Here is an 18,880-nt window from a genome sequence, read left to right as displayed (position 1 = left end):
AATTGTTTGAACTCCTTATAAAAATATCGGTAAAACAATGCAAGGCATCAGCTTTGGACGGATGAAGGCTTTGTAAATTACAGCCAGATTAGAAGGGGTGAAAAATTTCTTGCACCGTCGGAGAAATGCTAAGCACCTGGCAGCATATTTGATATCAATATCAAATACATGATCATTCCATAAAAGGTGATCTGTGATACACATACCGAGTACTGAAAATTGATTAGTTTCTTGGATGCAAGTGCCACTCATAGATTGTGGCATCGGGGGTCCGTTACGCTTTAAAGACAGGAGACAGCATTGAGTTTTCGAAGCATTAAACTCTACACGGTTTCAGACTCCCCATTGGACAATGCAGTCAAGATCAGAATATAATAAGCTTATCATACTCTGCCGTTGAAGTTAAACATCCGAAGGACAAGGATGTGAATCTAGAAACGAGCATGAGAAGCTGAGGGTACAGTCGTCGGCGAAACAGTTTAATGGAGTAGAAGTGACAGACAAAAAATCATTTATGAATATAAGGCAGAGATTTGGAGACAAAACGGAGCTCTGGGGAACACCAGCATTTATTTTATGAATTTCAGACTAAGAACCATCCAGTATACAACTTGTATTGAACGGTTAGAATATTAATTTCTAATCTAACGAAGAAGAGATTCATCAATACCAAACGCACGCATTTTCGATAAGAGAGATTGGTGCCAAACTCTATCAAATGCCTTTAAAATATCAAGTGCAATAATCTTTCTTTTTCCAAAACGAAGTAAAGATTTGTTCCACTGTTCGGTGAGATAAACCCTGAGATCACCAGTGGACCTATTGCTACGAAAGCTAGACTGTCGGTCATTAAGAAGCTTCCGTTCTTCGAGATATTTCTAGAGCTGACAAATAATCAGCGTTTAAATGACCTTGGAAAGAAGGCACGTGAGTGCTATTATACGATAGTTAGATGGAGAGGAGGATTCGTATTTTTTAGTGACAGGCTGAACAAATGCTATTTTAAATCCGCTCGAAAAGAGACCTGTAGAGTAGGAAAGATGGAAGAGTTTACGCAGTGGTTTTGTCAGCGTTAAAGAATACCTCTTCAGAACAGGTCCAGCGGATCTGTATATCTCAATTTCTTTCAGTACAGCAACTGCACGAGTGCAAAAAAGGTTTAACCCAAAGAATCATTTACGCTATCAAGAATTAACAGCAAACTGGGCAGCAAGCAAATTGGCTTTATCAATCGTGCTTACATAGGAAGTGTCATTGTAGACAAGAGTTGGAACCGAGGATGACGTTTTTCCCAAATGACCAGACATTTTTTAATTAGCTTTGGGACATTGTAGTTTTTGCCTCAATTTCTGATCATGCAAAAATTTGGTTCAACAAATATGGTCTTTCTAACTTGTTTGAACTTATTCCGGTTTTCCTCAGTCGCGTTGGCTTTAAAACAACGGAAACTTACATCTCTGAACCTAATAACCACTTTAAAGCTCGAATCAATCCATGAGTTCTCTTTTGGTTTGATAGATTTTACCCTTTTCGGGATAAAATATCTCAATTCACAAAGAATTTAATTTGCGATGGATCGACGTCACTATCGAGGAAGCATAGTGACCAGGTAATGTTCCTGGAAAATTCATTGAGGCCTTCCCAGTTGTCTTTCTCATATTGCCAAACTGTTCTCATATTAGTTTTTTCTCTAGCTCGGTTTATTTAGACATGAGAAGATTGCCTTAATTGAATCAACCTAAAGACTGGGCCTTCAAATTTGGAAATCATCAACCAAAAGAATGTGCAATAATTTTGTCTCCAATCGTTTGTTTGCAATCAATAAGAATTCAAGCAAAAAATAAAACTCCGAAAGTACGCATCATAAGCTTCAAATGAATGTTAAAACTAAATGAAGTCTCAAACTATTGAAAACATTTGTTTACAATCAAACGATTGTAGACAAAATGATTTCTGACTACAAAATTTGTATTCCCAATATTTAGGTAATCGATCAATGAATGAGTTTAAGGGAGTGCATCCTTCTACAATCCTGATTGTTAGCCTTTTTCCTTTAGATTTAAAAAATTCATATTTGAGTGAAATATTTCGTCGAACATGTTTATATAATTGAGTGTTGAGTTTTAAAGTACTTGTTAATAATAATCTTAATAATCGAACTTTTAACTGAAAATGTAAAATATTAGCGATCAAAATATCAAAAAATTCACTTTTTCATTGATCCTACCATAAATAAATGTTTAGGATTGAAGGATTGTAATTCAAGTGAACCTTTTTATTCGTTATTGAAGGGAATAAAAAGGGAAGAATGAAAGATTAGATACCGATGCACATTGGTCTTAAAGTTTCGAATGTTAAAATGATAGGGAAAAACAGATTTGGGTAAAGCATTCCACATTCTCAATGTTCGGTTAAAAAAAGAATCTCTATACTTTGCAGTACGTCCGAAACTTTGCTCAAGAGTAAATTGATGAGCATTTCTAGAAGTACGAATATTACGGCTGAATTGTTTGAACTCCTTATAAAAATATCGGTAAAACAATGCAAGGCATCAGCTTTGGACGGATGAAGGCTTTGTAAATTACAGCCAGATTAGAAGGGGTGAAAAATTTCTTGCACCGTCGGAGAAATGCTAAGCACCTGGCAGCATATTTGATATCAATATCAAATACATGATCATTCCATAAAAGGTGATCTGTGATACACATACCGAGTACTGAAAATTGATTAGTTTCTTGGATGCAAGTGCCACTCATAGATTGTGGCATCGGGGGTCCGTTACGCTTTAAAGACAGGAGACAGCATTGAGTTTTCGAAGCATTAAACTCTACACGGTTTCAGACTCCCCATTGGACAATGCAGTCAAGATCAGAATATAATAAGCTTATCATACTCTGCCGTTGAAGTTAAACATCCGAAGGACAAGGATGTGAATCTAGAAACGAGCATGAGAAGCTGAGGGTACAGTCGTCGGCGAAACAGTTTAATGGAGTAGAAGTGACAGACAAAAAATCATTTATGAATATAAGGCAGAGATTTGGAGACAAAACGGAGCTCTGGGGAACACCAGCATTTATTTTATGAATTTCAGACTAAGAACCATCCAGTATACAACTTGTATTGAACGGTTAGAATATTAATTTCTAATCTAACGAAGAAGAGATTCATCAATACCAAACGCACGCATTTTCGATAAGAGAGATTGGTGCCAAACTCTATCAAATGCCTTTAAAATATCAAGTGCAATAATCTTTCTTTTTCCAAAACGAAGTAAAGATTTGTTCCACTGTTCGGTGAGATAAACCCTGAGATCACCAGTGGACCTATTGCTACGAAAGCTAGACTGTCGGTCATTAAGAAGCTTCCGTTCTTCGAGATATTTCTAGAGCTGACAAATAATCAGCGTTTAAATGACCTTGGAAAGAAGGCACGTGAGTGCTATTATACGATAGTTAGATGGAGAGGAGGATTCGTATTTTTTAGTGACAGGCTGAACAAATGCTATTTTAAATCCGCTCGAAAAGAGACCTGTAGAGTAGGAAAGATGGAAGAGTTTACGCAGTGGTTTTGTCAGCGTTAAAGAATACCTCTTCAGAACAGGTCCAGCGGATCTGTATATCTCAATTTCTTTCAGTACAGCAACTGCACGAGTGCAAAAAAGGTTTAACCCAAAGAATCATTTACGCTATCAAGAATTAACAGCAAACTGGGCAGCAAGCAAATTGGCTTTATCAATCGTGCTTACATAGGAAGTGTCATTGTAGACAAGAGTTGGAACCGAGGATGACGTTTTTCCCAAATGACCAGACATTTTTTAATTAGCTTTGGGACATTGTAGTTTTTGCCTCAATTTCTGATCATGCAAAAATTTGGTTCAACAAATATGGTCTTTCTAACTTGTTTGAACTTATTCCGGTTTTCCTCAGTCGCGTTGGCTTTAAAACAACGGAAACTTACATCTCTGAACCTAATAACCACTTTAAAGCTCGAATCAATCCATGAGTTCTCTTTTGGTTTGATAGATTTTACCCTTTTCGGGATAAAATATCTCAATTCACAAAGAATTTAATTTGCGATGGATCGACGTCACTATCGAGGAAGCATAGTGACCAGGTAATGTTCCTGGAAAATTCATTGAGGCCTTCCCAGTTGTCTTTCTCATATTGCCAAACTGTTCTCATATTAGTTTTTTCTCTAGCTCGGTTTATTTAGACATGAGAAGATTGCCTTAATTGAATCAACCTAAAGACTGGGCCTTCAAATTTGGAAATCATCAACCAAAAGAATGTGCAATAATTTTGTCTCCAATCGTTTGTTTGCAATCAATAAGAATTCAAGCAAAAAATAAAACTCCGAAAGTACGCATCATAAGCTTCAAATGAATGTTAAAACTAAATGAAGTCTCAAACTATTGAAAACATTTGTTTACAATCAAACGATTGTAGACAAAATGATTTCTGACTACAAAATTTGTATTCCCAATATTTAGGTAATCGATCAATGAATGAGTTTAAGGGAGTGCATCCTTCTACAATCCTGATTGTTAGCCTTTTTCCTTTAGATTTAAAAAATTCATATTTGAGTGAAATATTTCGTCGAACATGTTTATATAATTGAGTGTTGAGTTTTAAAGTACTTGTTAATAATAATCTTAATAATCGAACTTTTAACTGAAAATGTAAAATATTAGCGATCAAAATATCAAAAAATTCACTTTTTCATTGATCCTACCATAAATAAATGTTTAGGATTGAAGGATTGTAATTCAAGTGAACCTTTTTATTCGTTATTGATATGTTATTGTTAAGTATTTGTTTTCGGCTATTTGAAAATTGCACATGTTTGTTGCTGCTTTGCTCATCAGCTTAGAATATTCTGTATTTTGAATCAATCTACAGTCCACACAATCAGCTAGAAATTAAATTAATTTCCATTAGAAAATTTATAACACTTATTTTGAAAAGGGTGTTTTCTAGTAGTAACAATGTTACAGGATGGCATTATTTGATATTCTGTTCGAGCGTGTTTTCGGGGTAAGGCGATGTGAATTGTAATATAGTGTGATTTAGCAAATTTAGACTATATAATAATCAACAAACTATATCGATGCCATCGAGCAAATTCAGCCTCATTTATCCACCAAAGTCAACGAAAACTGGACTTAAAATTCCTGGACAATTTTCAACGTATTTTAAGTGAAGTATTGATAAGTATTACATGATTCTTTTTGTATTCTTAATTATGATTGCATTAATTGATGAAGAAATCATATTGTAAAAAATGCTGAGAAATTGTTTGGCTGAAGTCTTCCTATCTTTTTTTGGACCCCCTCCCTTATTCTTCTTGTTCATTTCGTTTACGCAGCTTCCAACTCAGGTTTGTCAAACCAAAAAGAAAAAATTACCACAACATATTCGGAAGTCCAAATTAATTGAACATGAAATCCTTAATTGAATCCCTTTTCTTTAACAACTATCATCTAATTAGTAGCCAAATGCAAAGAACTTTATCCGACTTAAATCCATCAAAAAGTGTTTTAGTCACAGCAAAGTAAAAGCATTTTCATTTTCGATGGTCGGCTGGTGGTAATAGTGATGGTGGTAGCGGTTGGTGTTGGGAAAATGCGAATATAAAGTAATTTTCGAATCACAAAAAAGAACACAAACCCAAATTTATATTGGCATTTTGTCACAGTGAATTTCTTATTTTGACTTAACCTATTAAGTTTAGCTATGGCTTGTGTAATCCTTGAGGAATTATCAGTCAACCGGAGATGAGGGAAAAATTGTTTTAGTGAAACTTTTCATCAATGTTTACCACCGCTAATAGTTATACCTTACCTATAGCACCGATCCGATCTGATACCTATCCATAAACAAAAATACCAAAGAAAAGTTTAAATGAAGCTTTATAGGTAGGTAAAGGCGAAGGCAAAGGTAAGGGTGGAGAAGTTAAAGAAATGTATAAGTTCAATGAATTATTTCGAACTTCATCCTTGAAGGTTTATATCTTTTAACGAAAAAGTTGTCCCTTGGCAGAAAATGCCATTCTTCCGTCCGTCCATTGTAGGCGGTACGACGACGGTGGGTGGGGCCAAAATTGTTCGGTGTAAGTATTGTAGCAGTACAGTATAGTTCGTGGCCCGTTTGGAAGGATGCGAATTAAGATGTCAATTTTTTCGATCTCTCTGTAGGAATTCTTGTATATTGACATCGAAGAAAGTTTATTTCATTCATTTTTGTTTTTCTTTTCTGTTTGTTTGTCCAAGGCAAAGCTTTGAATCTAATTAATAAATGTTTTCCTATATATAGATTCTTCTTTTTCTTTTTGTTCCAATACCAATAGTTTACCTTTTTTCATTCTTTTGACATTTTCTTGATAATGACATTTTTTTGACATAAAAACAAAAATGGCATCTATTATTTAATTTTCAAAGACAATTAATAGTTGAACGAAATTGAAATTAATTGATTTGAAGTTTGAACAGGGTCGAATTGAATGAATTTGACAACAAAATTATATGCAATTTATCGATAGAGAAGTTTGATGAAAGTGACAGTTTGTTTGTTTCTTGTTTTTCGAATAAGCAAGGAACCATGACCCATTTTGAAAGATAGTTACTTTTTTGTTGATTGTTTAGCTTTCTTGGAAGAAGACAACTATATTAATTATATCAAAAGAAATAATAATTGATTTTGATAGTTGGAATAGTTGCAGAAAAGTAAATTACATTCAGTCTTACCCAGAAACCAATATTTAATTTTATTAATTAGTATCTAACTTGAAGCGTGTTGGTTAGGATTTTAATATTAAATGGTTTAAGTTGTTTTTTTTGTTCCTAATTTTGATAAGTTTTCATATCCAATCAAATCATTTTAGTAAACCGTACAATTCTATCCAATTATGGATAATATCATGTCTGTCACTTTGACTTGACAGAAAACTTAGTGGTAATGCAAATGCTAGAATGCACTGATTTAATGGGCACTTTTAGTACTTTGTGTTGATAGAAAGTTTTATGAATTTGTCAAAGTTTGGCATTCAGAGAATAAAAGAGGGAACAGAAAGTTGAAGTTCAATGCAAAGTATTTATGAACTTTTCGATGTCATTCAATAGTTAATAAACGCTTTTGAGGTATTCTTTGTTTGCTGCTTTCTTGTTGTCAACTAGCCTTTAGTCTTTAAGATTATTATCTAATATCTTCAGTTTAGATTATAGTTTGACCATGACATTCCAATCGAACAACGCTTCCAAATTATTAAATGCCCTACAGAAAGGAACCATCAGACTCCTTAACATCGCGAATAAGATTCTTTCTGCCGTATTATATTAACGTCTGTAGCCGTTCGTCAACAATCTGCTAGTTTAATGCGTGACTTCAGACCAGAAATGTCCACCATTGACAAAACAATCACATTATTGCAGATCTTGGAAAAAAGAACAGTAACTCAAAATCGATACCCACCATTAAATCCGCGTATAACAGCATTTATAGGGAAGAGCTTTATAGAGCAATGTCTAGTTTTGATATCCCTTTCAAACTTATCCGTTTGTTAAAATGACGATGGAGAATGCACGCTGCTCTATCAAGATCGGAAAAGATTTCACCGATGCATTTGATGGCATAAAAGGTTTTAGGATGCACAATCATGTGACTTCTTCAAAATGTGACACTCAACCATCAAACAGTAGAGGCACGATTTTCCAAATGTTCATTCAATTACTCGGATACTGGAAGATCATAGCGTGATGTCAGTGGTGCTTTTCCGAGCATTTCTACGGAAGCGGAAAAGATGGGTTTAGTGATCAATGAGAGCAAGACCAAGTATATGCTGTCATCAAAAAATGACATTGAACGACGACCGGCTCCGTCTTGTAGAAAAAACGTCACCATGGTATAGTTAAAGACTTTGTCTAACTAGGCACCGCTATAAATTCAGACTACTTCACCAGAGTTGAAATAAAATCTTGAACTGGCGGAATCATTGGGCTATATTACTTCAAAGATGATATATGCGATGAAAACATACTTCTGTTTGTGAAAAATAGAATAGCTTGACTTGCATGATACGTGGTTTCAACAACTCGGTGCAACATGACTTAGAGTAAGCTTTACAATGGACCAGTTGAGAGGCGAGTTTGAGGAACAGTTTATATTGTATGGGACCATTTAATTTGTCCTCTTTATCTTGCGATTTAACAGTTCTAAACTATTCTTTGTGGAACTATATGTTACAGCTCAAGGTTTAAAGCTGTTAATCACTGTTTATAATGTGCAAAAAACTCTTAAATCGTTTATTTTGTCCTAGATTTCCGAATGAAGTCAATCAGTATTCTCAGTATTCGCTATCACTAAGCTGAGGTGTATCACAAGGGTCCCTTTTAGGACCTCTTCTTTTTGTGCATATTTAAATGATTTGCCATTATTCATATTTCGAGACACGACACTATGCAGTATGCCGCCGTTATTGTGGATTGTTGTAATATAATAAATGAAGATTTCGAAGCTGTCTTGAAATGGTCAAATAAATTTGGTCTTATCCTGAATTCCACTAAAATTTTATCGCAAAAATCCCTTGATTTTTTTATTTTCCTTCTGTAAAGCTTACTGAATCTTCTGTAGAGTATGTTGCAAAATCTAAGAACCTAGAAGTTTTCTTCAACCGAACCATGACGTGGAATAACTATATTAATGCTTTGGTAGAGAAAGCCTATGGTGCCTTAAAAAATCTTGTAACGTTAAAAAATTAACTACACTTTGCACGCTTATAGTTCTTATTTTCAAATATGTATAGTGACGACATCTTCTGGAAGTCCGATTCTTTGAGCCGCAAGCCGACTAAATGTACGTTTATAACATGGGAGATCTTGAACGAAAAGTATGGTGTAAATTTTATCAATTTTTTAAAATAAAAAACACTGATAACTTTGTTTCAGATTTCAGACAAAAATAAAAAGAATAGATTTCAAACTTCCTTAAAACTAAAAAATGCGAATTTTCATGGCATAGGATTAATTCTCTGAATCTCAAATCTTACGTATTCCAAAAGTTTAATTCCGACCTACAAATTTGTCACTGACTACATACCCTCGACACTCCATACTCAAAACTCTTGTTCAAAATAAGCTGATGGTACACCTACTCAATGAAATAACCACATCACCTAATGAACTACTTTCACCTTATAAAAGTGACCAAATTCTATATAGGGCCGCAATAAAACTTAATGATTCTTTGTAATTGTCACACTTAACTCCACAGTTTTAGAGTTTCTCTTTATACCTTTAGGTTAGTTAAATATACATCTGTATACGATGCCTTGTTTTATCCTTTTTCTATGTTGAGGCAATTATCCACAAGTATCCAGGATCCAGAAGGATCTAATCTCATTTCTCTAAAAAAAATGTAATTTTCCAAAAAGTATAGTGTCGTCGTGTTTGGTTTGATTTCTATTTGAAAACCTCTCACTTTTAAGCTCTTGAATGTGATGTGATGTCGTTGTCGGTTCGGTTTAGTTCGGTCTTCTGATCCTTCCGCAGCTTGGTCCTAACGATTATTGCAGACCATTTAGCCACCTTCAATTGGTTAACTATCCAGAACATAGCCAAAAGTCTTAAAAACTTTTGTTATTTCAAAAATAAAGAGTGAGAGGTTTCCAGGCTCCCAAGTTTAACTCACCTCCATGATTCCTATCCAATGTGAGACTAATTCTGACTGGTAGCGATATGACTGGGGGAGTAGTGTAACATTCTGATTAATTGTCAGTAATTAAGTATCATCAAGCTTTAATGTCAAGAAAGTCGGACGGACTTTGATGCATTTAAAATGGGAGGGCAACCGCGATACCAGCTAGATATGCTGAAGAGAAGGTGTACAGTTGCATATTATCGGGAATTTTGATTAGTGTTATCGTGTCTCAATTAAACATTTCCCTTGGTTGGTTTTAGTTGTCCATCATCTTATATGAAAGCTGTTCTAGGTGAACACGTAGCTATGTACGTATATTTATAGGGAATTTGCCCCTCGCTCTCACTCGCTGGCTTCAGTCGTTCGATGAAAAATGATGACTTGCAGGCAACTCATCTATCTCTAGAGTCTCACATTTCTCTATATAAGTAAACGTCGTATTTTTCCAAGACTCTGCAATCAAATTAATGACCTTCACTTATCATGAAGTTGGTTTTTCTTATAAGAATTGCCTTGGCGCTTCGGGATTAAAAATATATATATAGACAGTATAAGAGTCCCTATAAAGCATTAGAGGGCGAATTCAGTTCTTCTGTGTGCTGTGTGCCTTGTGCTTGTACCCTGTTCCTCACAGCTCACATGCGTTCAGCAATTAGTGTAATTAAGTCATCATTTCCATCATTTTTATTCCCAAGTTATCTTCGGTTCGAGATGAAACGTGCGTGATACTCCCTGGCGGACACATCACACATATATAGCTGTAGCTATGGCTGTGGGATGTGTCTGTGGCTGCAACTGTGGCCGAGGTTCTCGCCGTGTCCATGTCCATGTCTATCCATCGGAACCAAAGAAGAAGAACCTTTTATCCGCTTTTAGCTCTTGTAGAGTAATTAATTGACGGAGAAGCTCATCTTCGACAGTGGAAGGAAAAAATAAGTTATGATTTAAAAGAATAAACAGGGTCACAGAAACTTGCTCAAATAAAACATAAGGACCTTATCTAGTGCACACGGAGGGTCTTCTAACAATTAAATTGCTGAAAACCTAGTATTTTAGAACTGAATAATAAACATTTAAGCCCTGCAACTGGATCTTTCTTTAAGCAACCTGATAGGTTCTAAGCTACAATTTAGGTTTCGGGTCAAAATATTGGTTGTATCATAATACTGTATTTAAAATACTGTAAAATTCTGAAAGGTAAAAATTCTGTAGGAAAAAAACCTGTATTTCAAAATTCTGTATTTTTCTGGGTCAAAAACACACTGTATTGTAAATACAGTATCTTGTGGTGACAAATCCTATGATACAGTGTAATGACACACAGTGTTTTACTCATACAAAGACACAGTATTCTATGTTTACAGTGTTTTGAAATACATAATAGAATCAGTGATTTAACAGTAGCCTATAAACTTTTGACCCGTTCCTTCCAAACAAGCGTTCGTAAGAAGACATTTAAAATCCCTTCAACTTAAATTTATTCACTTAAATCTGAAAATTTAAAAGTTCATTATCTTCAAAATTTTTTGACGACCTCACTTGTAGACCCTTAAAAATTATTTAATATGGAGAATATAAGAACGAATAAAACAGGAAAAAAAGAGGGTGCGGGCTTCAAAGCAATTAAAAAGTTTTGAGATGATATCACAGTGCGGCTGGCGTAACAAGACTCCTCAGTCGAAAAACATTGTTTGAACTAAAGTTTTGGCGGTGGTGATGCTCTGCTACTGCTGATGTATGCCCTATACACATCATACATACGTAGCGGTGGATGGCGTGCGTACCACCCTTTGGTTGGCCTGATGTTCGGTCGGTTCCCCAAAGCGCTTCTTCTGGCCCGTTTTGACGATGTTGTAATAAAATAAAACGAGACATAACGTACTCGAAGGGAAGAAAAGGGAAGAACGTATAAAACCATGTGGTGTTGTGTGTAAAGAAGGAATGGATGTAAGTAGTTTCTCTATCATCATCAGCCAGCAGCCATTATACAAGGGCAAGTTCATGTTCAGGGTTCTATAAGTTGCTCTCGAATTATAGTGCACAGCTCGAATACAGGCGAAATGGCAACTGACATGGAGGAGACCGTCATCAGTGGCCCAAGTCCCAACAAAACCCAACTACCAAGGAAGACGACGACCGACGTTTTATATACCCACCGACACCCATCATCAGAGAGCGGTGGCGAGAGGTTTCACATGCTGTTGCTGTTCCTGTTGAGTTGAGAGTGTGAACCACTTTTAAGCATCAGGCCAAACCCATTGTGATTATCGTTTGAAGTTAATAACTAAAAAGGGGTGTCAGTCCTGTCAAATGTGACATTTTAACCAAAAGTGCCAACACGAGTTGACACCGTTGCTCCGCTGCTATACCCAACTCCTCCGCCGGGCGGACCAGATTGGAAGAGAATTTATCGTATAGCTATATATTCTATGGAAGGAAAAACGCGTTGTATTAAGGACAGTTTTGTACAAATTTCGCATAAGACATGCGGTTCGGGTTAATTAGATGAGCGTATATTATTGGGGTTGGTTGAAGTGTTGAATATAGGGATATAGGGGACAATAAAGTGTTTGGTATCCCTTTGGGTATAACATATATTTTCAGGATGATTGCGTAGATGTTAAAAGGGTTAAATGAAAACTCTGGATAAATATAACGATTGGAGTCTAGGGGGCAATGTTTATAACTGAAAATTTTCATAGTTATGTAGGTACATTTATTGCGGAACACCCCTAAAAATTCACAGGGGTAAGATTTTATAGAAATTCTAGTTTATTGGGGTACACGCACTATTTGCTATGACCACGGCAGTTAATTTACCCAATGAATAGAAAGGTTAATAAGCTTTTGTTCTTGTTTTTAGGAGAGATCATATTCAGGTGCATACGTGTAAATAGCAATCAATTTCATAATTCATTTCGACAGTTATTGTGTCCTAAATAGTACTAGATTACTTATTTCTTTAACACATGTGGCTTTTCGAATACAATATTCACCAATCTCTTGCAGTATTCTGAAGTTGTTATTTGAGTTGATGTTACGACCAAGATTGTAGCAGATTGAAATATAGGTTTTTTCTTTTTAGAACTTAATACAAAGTTATTGGTATTAGTATAACGCGTTTTTAATGGAGAAGAAAGCGGATTAAAAATGACTTTTTGTGAAATTATGACAAAAACGAATCTAACAAAAAAGTTACAAAAAGTAATTAACATGAAGCTTTCTTAAGGTAACCCATCCATTTTAAACGACTTACAGGAAAACAACTTCTGCACTTAAAAAACTCCATTATTTTCATCAAACTGTTACAAACACGTTACTTATGCTATTCAGTGTAGGAATACCATTTATCCTTTACCTACTATTCAGCTTGTAATCATGTTTGACGCCAACGTCTCAATTCGTTCATCTCACCATTATCGTTGCCGACAATGATATGTATACCATGAGGAATGAGGATGGTGATATCTCTGGGCTCTATAACCTTGGAGTGATAAACATTCTTTCAAGCCCACTTCATATCGGATAACACTACCAAGAGTCCTTCATTTATACTTTTTAGCCATTACTTATATCAAGTTAAAAAACAGAAACCTCTTGTCTCAGGCTGAGCGTAATACGGGTTTCCTTTAAGTAGAGCTGTAGAAAGGTATGTGAAAAGTGCACGATATTCAGTGGCGGATTTGTAAAAATGCTTTAGACTGAATATTTTGTTACTAAAAAGTTCCTTAAGATCCTTTCAATTGTATTTTTTTTTGTTGCTTCATTGTTTGTTTGTTTAACCGCACAAATCCCAGGAACTACTGTTATCGTTAAAAAAAATTTAGTGTAAGGTAGCCCATTTACTGGGGAACGCTGTAGAATATGTAACATCACGCTAAGGCAAATTCAAGCAGAGCACTAATACAGAATGTTTCAAAATCGGGAATTTTGTCCGTCTTGAAGACTTTCACTGCTTGCGCTGTGCAAATGATTGAAGTTTTACTAAAATAATGCATAACAAAATTGTAATAGTTCTGAAAAAAGTCACCGACATGATATGCCTGTCCTTTAAATATAACTCGATATAACCGATTTTATTCTAACCATATAAAATATAGCATACGAGCAACGCCGCGGGGTGCAAATAGTTTTCTTAATAATAAAATTGTCTAGCTATTAAAAATATGCTGTAGTCATGGCAACTTCAAAATGTAGTCATCGTGACCCTATTCATTCTTCATTTTTGATCAATACTTCACTACGTTTTCAAAAAGCTTATCGACAAATTTTGAAGTCTTAAATTTGTTTGAAAAGGTTTAAAGATTTACTGTAAGAAGGCCTCTTTGCGATATAATACAGCCCTTTTATACTTGGCCAACCATCAACGTGCGTGCTGGACTTGCCATCAGCGGCAATCACTTTTCATCACTATATTATGCTTGAATTTCGTGCAGCAAATTATTGCCACCGATTGCTTAATGCACTCCACTTCATTCGTGCGAATCATCTTACTTTTGAAAGATAGTGATGTCCAATTTCATATCTAAATTGTCGCCAATAATTGCCACAGATAACTAAACGGCCGACATTCCAGTTCGGGAAGTGTGGGCAGGAAATTAAATTACGTTTCCGCGAATGATATTGTGATTAAAGAAATAAATAAACTTTTGATTTACTTCGAAACTCGGAAGATTCAAGTTTTTGTCATTGTCATCTCTCATATTTTCTTTTTTGTTAAATGATCCACACTGACGCATATTTACATAACTGGAGATAAAACATTAAGTGGAATTGCCGCCTTGAAGCGGCTCACTGTGGTGTTGTATAAATCAGGATGAAGTTATCCTCTTTTTGGGCTCCCTACAGTGGGTTATCATAAATTTTGTTGTCACACGACGAAGACATTCCCTTGAAAGAAGACACAACAAAATATAAAATCTCAAGCCCGATCACACGACACAATCATCATCTCTCCCGAAGCCCGGGGCTGGCTTCTTTCGATATGAGAGTTGATATTGTTTTCTGATGACTAATTTAACCTTTCTTGGTGAATTAAGTCATCGGAATTTTTTTGTTTCGAATGACAGATGACACCCTTAGACTAGAGGTGAGCAAAAAGTTTTATCGATGAGAACAAATCTCTTACGACACGACGACGACGAACTTCTGATACCTCCAAAAACAATAAAGAGGTAAAGCGTGGAATCTTGCTGCATGCGTCTTGACACCCTGTGACTGGGGTTGTGTGTTTTTGTGTGATTTATTAGGAACACTTCGATGAGGAAGACGATTATTATCTTGTTTTTTCGTCCGTTGCGTCGTCGCTCGTCGTCAACAATAATTTCAGTAACTTGGGAATTATAGGTAAATATTTTTATTTTCATTTATTATAAGTCGTTAATATATTATATTGATGTGTAAACCATAAGGTGAAAATGTTCTGGGTCATAAATCGAATTAATGACATCATCGACTATAAAAAGGTTGAAGATCGAAGGGTTACAAATATTTTTTAAGAGGATAATGCTTTGTTTTTAATAGAACATCACTTGAATTATATGATTTGGTAGATGAAAAAAAAAATAAAACAAATTTGTGGGACACGTATTTTTTGAACATTACCAACTAATAATTAAAGAAACGTATTTCAATTTTGTTTGTTAGTAAATTTAATACCTCAATTTTGAAAATAATGTCTTATTTCTTAGGAATTAGGAACATTGTAAGGGTTTAATATTACAAAGCTTGATTTTGCTAGCACAAGGCTGGGATTACAAAAGTATATTTTTCACGGGTTCCAATCAGGTGATTTTATTTGTCATACTTAATCTTTAGTTCGTTCATATTGACTTAAAAACTTTTCTAACGTCACTGTTATAATTTTCAGAGAAAATTTCTGTTTAGTGAACATAATAGATAAAATTAAGCCAAATCTGCATTCATTTAGCTCTTCAATTTTTGTTGCAATTTAAGCAGGATTTTAAGTCGAATTCGAATGTCATTAAGTGTTTTTGTACAACATTTGGAAAAATAAACCTAGAATCAATTTTTAGCCTTTTGTCATATTTAATAAATGATCTCTTAATTCTGAGACACAAGAGACAAAACAATCAGTTATCAAAGGAGAAGGGATAGTTCTTAGAAAGAAGGAAAAGTACGAACAAAATCAAAAATTTATTTGTTTTTATTTCTTCTTTCGAAAAAAATACCATTCCTGTCATTACAAAAATAAACTTATAACAAAATGTCTATCCTCTAGTGTAGTAACTCTGATGTTAATCAACAAATTAAAAGGTAATAGTTATGTTTTTTTGAATACTATTGTTAAACCATTTGCAAATTGGTTAATTTTAAACAAATTAATTTAAAAATCTAACCTTTTAGCAAACTGTCAATGTTGTAAGATGAGATGTCAAGAATAGAAGGATTATCGGCATAAATTTCAAAAAAGCCGCTATCATTTTTAAAAAGAATTTCGCACTATAATTTTATCACATAAGGTTTTTAAAATGTTAAAATCTTTGTCTTCTAAATACAATTTAAATTATTTTAGTACAAGATGCTTCATAGATAAAAAAGAATTTTTAAGAAATTATAGCTCCATCTCAATTTGAGTAAAGGAAACGAAGTTTGGCAAAAATAGCGTTAAAAAGAGGTCTGCCAAGCAGCGCGCATTTTCAACACATAGAGTGTCTTTTGACCGTAATGATTCTGACACGGTTAATACCAACCTTAACAGCGGCGGCTTAAAAAACCATAATCTTTGTTACTGGTATGAAGAGTACTGCTTCACGTCGTCTTCGTTCGACAAAATTTTGGGATTTGGATACGTAACGTCGTCGGCGTGAGGCATCATCGGTCCTTATATCTTTTTTCGGAAGAACGCTACAAATACATAGATGTTTAATGAGTTTGTTCGATTAGAAGTGATTCGAAGGACGAAAGTAGGTCGAACCTGGTTGCAGCAAGATGGTGCAACTGGTCTGAATTCATGAATTATTTCCGCAAAAGGTTTGGCAATGATTATTTCTCCTAGCGCAGAATATTCTCCCCAGATTTATCCGTGTGCTATTCGACTTTTGTATGTTGCTATTAAAAGTCTAAATTGTATGAAATTAAATCGCGGAACTTGAAAGAGCTGAAAGCTCAAGTTCGACAACATTCTGATTTTGTTGAGGAATTTTTGAGTACGCTTGCGTAAATTTAAAAAAATCATCATTCGAATGATGTTATTTTTTAAACCCATAACCTTTTTAAAATAAGTTTACTTACTATAAACTATTTTTCAATAAGGACGGGTAGATGTTGAAATTTAATAAAACAATCTGTTTATATGGTATTTTTTTATTTGAAAGTCGATTGCATGCCTTTAACTGTAGAATATGACATCATTCAAATGCCCGTCACCTTCTTACGGTCGGTGGCATGGATTCGAGTGGTCCAATTTCCAATGAATCCTAATGAATTTAAGCGATGACCTGTGTTATGTTGAACTTTAGGTCATCGGTCGATTTTGGTTTATTTGCATAGATCCTGCGACTTCAAAAAACATCACTGGCAGTCTAGCGAGGTCAAATCGGTAATCGTAGCGTTTCTGTGTGGCACGCATCTCCGCCGGCCTGCTGGAACCACAAGTCGTGTAAGCCCATATGGTTTAATTTGGGCCATAAGAAATAAGTTATCATCGTTATGTCGTTTTCATAAAAATACGGACCAATTACGCCGCCCGGGCCAAAATCCTCACCAAACGGTAACTTTTTGAGGATGCATTATCACCTGGTGAACCTCACGTGGATTCGTGCCGTCCCATATACGGCAGTTTTGATTGTTAACACAGTCATTCATCCAAAAATGCGCCTCATCACTAAAGATGCTTTTTCGGCCAACATTGGGGTCCTCTTCGAAACTATTCGAAGCCCAGTCAGAGAGCAACGGCGTTGTCTATGGTCATGAACTTTGAGCTCTTCGGTCATTTGGACCATGTACAGGTGAAGGCCCAAGTCTCGCTGCAAAATTCACCGAGTTGAAGTCTGCGAAAGGCTGAATTCTTGTGCACAGCGAGGAATAGGTTGCCTCGAGTTCTGCTGTACACTTTCACGGACTGTGACGATATTCTCGGCCGATATTGCATTCCTCGAACGTACGGGTGTTGACTGACTGTTAAATGAGCGAGTCGTCTCAAATTTGGCCCTAATTTGGCTACCAAACTTGAAGAGTCGACTGTGAAGGGCCACCACGACCACCTTTAAATTGGTGCAATGCGTGCAACGTATACCTTAACGAACACTCATTTTGATAATAAAGTCTTATCATTTGAACGTACTGTTCAATCGTGTAACTTGCATTGATGATTTGGCATAAACAATTGAATAATAAGCAAAAGATTTGACAGGTGTCACCAACACAAAATGGCCACCACGGGCTCCAAATTCAAACACGCCAATTGAAAAACCCTTTATTAACAATATTGGGTTTATTCCACTTATTTCTCTTAGCACCTTAGTATTCGATTCTTAGCATATTTCGAAATTGAATTGTGAGTTTTTAAAATTCGTTTCTATGTATTTCTCTGGGACACCTTGTATTTTGCTTAAATAAATTTGGTATTACAACACCGTGAAGAACTAGGGCCTATAGTAACAATTCTTAATAATTCCTGTGTGCGAGTTATGTCAGCGATGGAGTAGATCCCAGTTTGTATGCCTTATCTGAACGCCAATTTGAGAAAGCACTTTTCATGACAAGAATTACTCTTTGAGGACTTGTCTATTTCAAGTAAGAAGCTATACTGTATTTTACTTAGTTTCTAAAAACTCTATTTTGAAGACAAGGATTATAGATTTAAAAAACCATTACGATGAAAAACTACTTTATAATTATTGTAGATGGATAAATTACGCCAAATACATGTGTTTTTTCGAATTATGAAAAGTAATTCTTCAAAGACCTAAGTGGATAGAGTCATTTTGGAGTCGAATTCAAGCCATTAAAAACCATTGGTAAATGTATCAACTATCATTTTGATATTCTACTATGGATAAACATGAACAATAAACCTCCATCGTACAAACATCAGCATTAAAATAGGGCTTTTTTTTATTGAAAGCTTGGCACACCTGTTTATATAAAATAACAACAACTATTTTTCTAGTTAACGAACATAAATTGACAAAACCGTTAGCTCCCTTTTTTTTATTTCTTTATAATTT

This window comes from Eupeodes corollae, chromosome 1 (genome assembly GCF_945859685.1).
Source record: "Eupeodes corollae chromosome 1, idEupCoro1.1, whole genome shotgun sequence".
Lineage (NCBI taxonomy): Eukaryota > Metazoa > Arthropoda > Insecta > Diptera > Syrphidae > Eupeodes > Eupeodes corollae.
This window is presented reverse-complemented; position numbering follows the sequence as displayed.